The following is a 5345-nucleotide window of genomic DNA, read 5'->3' on the forward strand; positions in this document are numbered from 1 at the left end:
ATTGTGCTCGATATGGCTTGGGTGGAAAAGACCTCCATTTTTTGAATCTCCTCCAACTTTTTGACAAACTTGGTCAACTTTGCCTTTTGGTATTTTGGCCCATTAGCTACAAGATTGCTGAAGGTCTCAATCTTTGGGACTAGTGGGTAAGCAGAGGTGTAGGATCCCAAGACTCGCCATTACACTACAAGACTAGTTTGCTTGCTATAAAAACCCTCAAACACCCTTAATCTCTTCACAAAACTCACTCAATATTACATATAAATAATAATTAAAATGCTTTATATCACCCATTTTTAATAATATCATAGTTGATAAAAAAATTATTTAAATAAAATTAGCAATAAATTTAAAAATTGTATATTATTATTAATTAAATATTTAAATTTAAATATAATAACAACCTACAAAACCATTTAGATTTATCAAACGTTTAAATAATCTTACCGTTTGCAATTTCACTAATTTTATTAGAGAAAAAAATTAGATTAGCATGAGAAAGAGAGTAAAGGTAATTGTGGAAGTAATATGAAATATAAATTAATATAGTTATATAAATTAAATGGTTGAAAAATGTTGATAGCTATTAAAACAATTAAGTGTCATTTAACTAAAATAATTAAGTGTTATTTAATTATGTGAATACACAAATTTATTTTAGAATAAGGTTTTCAAAATATTTTAATATTGTTTTATTAGTAGTTCCTAACACTTCATTTTATATACTTTTTGAAGTCCATATTGATTTCTAATTAATTTGGGATTTCTTTTTTTTTTTTATTGTTTTGACTCTCCAATGTTTTAGTATTGGAATTGTCTGGAACATCTAAACACTAGTTATTTTTGTTGTTAGCTCAGGGCCTCCATACTTGTTCTAACTATGAACCCCAATAAAGGGTGATGATGAATCCTAATAAAGGGTTCCAAATGTTGACTAGCTCAGGGCCTCCATACTTGTTCTAACTATGAACCCCAATAAAGGGTGATGATGAATCCTAATAAAGGGTTCCAAATGTTGACGATAGAAAAATTTTAAATTTTATGTGATTATTCTGAAAGAGCTTTTACCAATCATTTTTCTCCGAAGTAGTGATGTCTTTTTTGTTCTTATAGATGAAATAACCTTTTCATTGAATATAATCTTAATCAAAATTGTGATTTTTTTTTGTTGATTCTAAAATCTTCTTAGTAGTATTGACAAATCAAAGAGTGAGATTTATCTCCAAAGTAGTGATGTCTTTTTTGTTCTTTTCATTAAATTGATTAATTAAAAAAAATGTGTAGTCTAACTTATAAACGAAATGACGTTTTCACCTTATACAATCTCAATCAAAATATGTTTTTTTGAATGCATAAATGGATTCAACGCCCTGAAAAACCCCTAAGGCACTAGAATTCTACATATTAAACAACTTACGCTCAAGTTTTTAAAAATCTCTGTAAGATTTTGATTAAAATTAACCTCAAAAATATTTTGAAAAAATGTCATTTCGTCTATAAGTTAGACTGCACCAAAAAATATCATATAAACAAGTGTCATATAAAATGTATTATATTTTTTGGACACTTGGTATTAATAAACATGTTATTGACCCATAGTAATGTAACAAAGCTTATTTGAATAAATCTTCATAAAATAAAATTATTAATATGTTTTTTTTAAATGTATATATATTTAAGTTATATTTAATTTTTTTTAATTAATTAATTTAAAATAAAATTACATTTACTTCGTAACAATTTTAAGATGGAAAAATAATTTGAAAACCTTTAATTTAATTAGTTAAATGGTATGTAAAATGAAAAATATTCTTACATTATTAACTCTAAACCATCCCTACTTTTTTAATTTTTTTTAAATAGAATTTTTAAAATGCCTGCTCCAAAATAGATCACACCAATCTACCTATTTAAAACTAACCCTATCGAATAAATCAAAAATGAAATTTTACAAACAAGAATAAAAACATCTCTCAATTTTTTTTTTTTATAAATAACCTATATATTAAAAATTTATTAATCATCAATATATTTTTATGATAACTACAAATAAATAACAGTGGTTGTTCAAACAGATTTGACAGGCTATCTGGTTTTCAACGGACTGTCTGGTTTTGAAATGCTAACCCTCGGAAAACAAAAAACAACCTACGTTCAACAAACTCTTAAACGAATTCACTGTACATTCACCCTCCTCGAGGATTCATTCACTGCGAGAAGGTTGCAGGTTCTGATCCTTGGTCGCTTCGCCTTTCACCAGACCCTGTCGAAATACCGTTATCAAAAGTTTCTGCTAGGGGATGTGAAGAGGAAGTTGAACTCTTGTAAACTGGACCATTTTGTATGGCAGTCTCCTGAAGCTGCAAGGCATACTCCAGGTTCCATAGCACATCACCCATAGCAGGCCTATCAGTACCTTGCTCTGCCAAACACTTCTCTGCTGTCTCTCCAAACTTTTGCAGAGAGGCATCATTCACTGTACCCACAAGATGAGGATCAATGATCTGATCAAGCAGTCCTCCTTTTAGACAATGCAGTGCCCACTCTGCAATATTGACTTGCTCTCTCGGAAGTGCAGGATTGACTGCAGGCCTTGCACACAATACCTCCAATAGCACTACCCCAAATGAATACACATCAGACTTCTCAGTGAGGTGCTGCCTCCTGAAATACTCAGGATCAAGGTAGCCAAAACTTCCTTTCACTGCAGTGCTCACATGTGTCTGGTCCAGTGTAGGTCCAGTTTTTGACAGACCAAAATCTGCTACCTTAGTGACAAGATTTTCATCAAGCAAAATATTTGTTGTCTTCACATCACGGTGAATAATTCCCTGGGCTGTTCCAGTGTGAAGGTAGTGGAGGCCTCTTGCAGCCCCTATACATATTTCAAGCCTCTGTTTCCAGGACAGAGGTGGAAGATCTGTGCCATACAAGTGACTCCTCAGAGACCCATTGGCCATGTGTTCATAGACCAGAATTGTTTCACAACGCTCCTCGCAGTATCCAATCAGAGAAACAAGATGGCGGTGTTGAAGTTTAGATAAAATCTCAATTTCTGTTTGGAATTCTGCAAGACCTTGCCCTGATGTTGGATTGCCTCGTTTAACTGCAACTTTGGTCCCATCTTCAAGCTCACCATTATAAACCTTACCAAAACCACCCACACCAAGTATCAAATTTTCATCAAAGTTGTTGGTAGCTTCTTCTATCTCTGCAATTGTAAAGAACCGGCCCAGACTGAAAGGTGCAGAGGAAACATAGCTGCCATTACCCCTCGAAGGCAGAGGCAACCAGACAGGAGGGGAGTGCTTTGACTGCGATCTTTGGAGGTAAAAATAGTAAGAAGACCCTGCTGCTAACAGCCCCAGCGCAGCCAGGGCTCCAACAACTGATACAATAATGGGTACTATCTTTCCATTCTTTCCTTTGGACCCCATAGGATTATTGTAATCAACAGGATAAGGGCCATCCAGACTTCCAGCAGAATTGTTCATCTTCATTATTTCCAAACCATTGAGTATAGCTTTAGCATTTTCCCAATTATATCGCTTACTTAACGACCCAACTTGGATTCGAACCAGCTTCGATTCAGCCAAAGCATTGACAACAAAGTCTTCGTAAACAGGCACATCCAACCCCCCTGTCTTGCTAGATATGTCGAAGTCCGGTAATGCAGCTTTGCCATTGATATAGGCATTGAAGCGCAACTGCCATAGAGATTTGCTTACAATATCACAGAAATGCATTCGAACAAGATATGTGAAACCAGGGTCCACGCTGAAGGTCCAGGAAATGTTGAAATTTGGTTTGGATTCATTCACAGATATTTCCTGAGCTGTTGCATAGACCACGGGAGGAGCAACCTCGACACTAATACCAGCTTTGTACTCGATAAAGCTGGGTCTAGTAGAAACATTCTGAGCAGCGGATTTTATCTCCAAATACTTCTGATCAGGCTCCCAAACTCTCCAGAGAGTGTCTTCCTTAGGATCAATCTTGGGACCTCCCATGTTAATCCTATAAACTGTCTCCAGAGCAAAACTGGAGGGCATATAGCGATCCTCGAGAGGCCAAATAGGCAAAGCCCTCTCTGGTATTAGCCCATCAGGGATAGAGACAACCTCAATGGCATTGACAAATGCCAGAGATCCATTTGCTGGAGAAAAGTTCAGGAGCAATCTATCCGAATCCACATTGATCAAATACTCCTTAAACAAATACTGAATTTGTCCACCTTTGAAGGTGAATTCATGGAGCAGAACGAACTTGTCTGTTGTAACAGAAAAAGCTGCAGTTTTGAGATCATGGGTTTTATCAGGGACGGGATAGAGATAAATCCGTACCCAGTGCCAGCCCTGCTTCTTGATTTCAAAACTGTAGAACGCCCGTTCGATGAACACCTGGGCGGTCATATAGAGAGCCGATGGGACTGTGGCATTGGATGTGGAGACTGTGATCGCCTGGCCACCGAAAGAAGTCGTTAGAAAGGAGGATGATTCTCCTTCGGTTTCGAACCTGCGACCATCGTCCAAATTGACAGCATTTGTGGCTCCGCAGTCGATTAAGTAGTTGTCTGCAGGTGTGAAGGCAGCCCCGCAATGAGCAATGGAGATGCAGAGGATGAAGCAGAAATCAAAATGTAGTGACCCGGCCATTTCTTCTGCTGGTTCAATGGGGTTGTGTGGGGAACTGGCTAGTGTGTAGCAAGTGAAGAGAAAAGGGTGTTGGCTGGTAGATGGCCGAAAACCCACATCGATTTTGTAATTGTTTTGCTGATTTCTGATCTGTTTGTCTTCCAAAACCCAACCGGAGTTTTGCTGATATCTGAACTGTTTGTCTTCCAAAAAACAAACGGAATTTTGATGGGTTCTGATAGCGTGTCCATGGTAACTTGGCTTGTTCTGTAGCCTTATAGGATTTTTAGGATACCAATAACTGTTTCTGGGAGCTGGCATTTCCTCGGTGAACGCACCCATGTCACATATGCATCATATCGCTATCAGGGATGGAATTGGAAGGGTAAATTGTTAGCTCGTCACAGTGTGATTTGCTTAAATTTTTTTTTTAAATTTTCGTGAATTTTTTGGTTAAATAAATTATTTTTTTTTTTAAACCCCTGAAATGGAGTTGTCTATAAGGCGACTTTTTGAAAGCCTTTCCGGCGGATTTTTCCGGTCGAAATCCGGCAAGAATTATTGGAATCGCAAGTTTGATAGCTAGTTTCTGCACAATGAAAGCGTCCCAGGGGTTTTTCAGGGTGTTGAATCCAAATATGCAGTTAAAAAACCATTTTAACTGCAAGAAATCAAGATTTGACCTCAATTTCTTCACCGGATTCCATCACC

The 5345-nt window shown here is 36.7% G+C and overlaps 1 pseudogene; it reads right to left on the reverse strand.

Moving 5' to 3' along the window:
* Nucleotides 1–1983: 1983 nt before the first annotated feature.
* On the reverse strand, nt 1984–4899 carry LOC149190600 (receptor-like protein kinase THESEUS 1 pseudogene; annotated as a pseudogene).
* Between the last annotated feature and the right edge of the window lie 446 nt (nt 4900–5345).

This window comes from Pinus tabuliformis, chromosome 3_1 (assembly GCF_031772625.1).
Source record: "Pinus tabuliformis cultivar Carrire ecotype Pingquan chromosome 3_1, CPIR1, whole genome shotgun sequence".
Taxonomy (NCBI): domain Eukaryota; kingdom Viridiplantae; phylum Streptophyta; class Pinopsida; order Pinales; family Pinaceae; genus Pinus; species Pinus tabuliformis.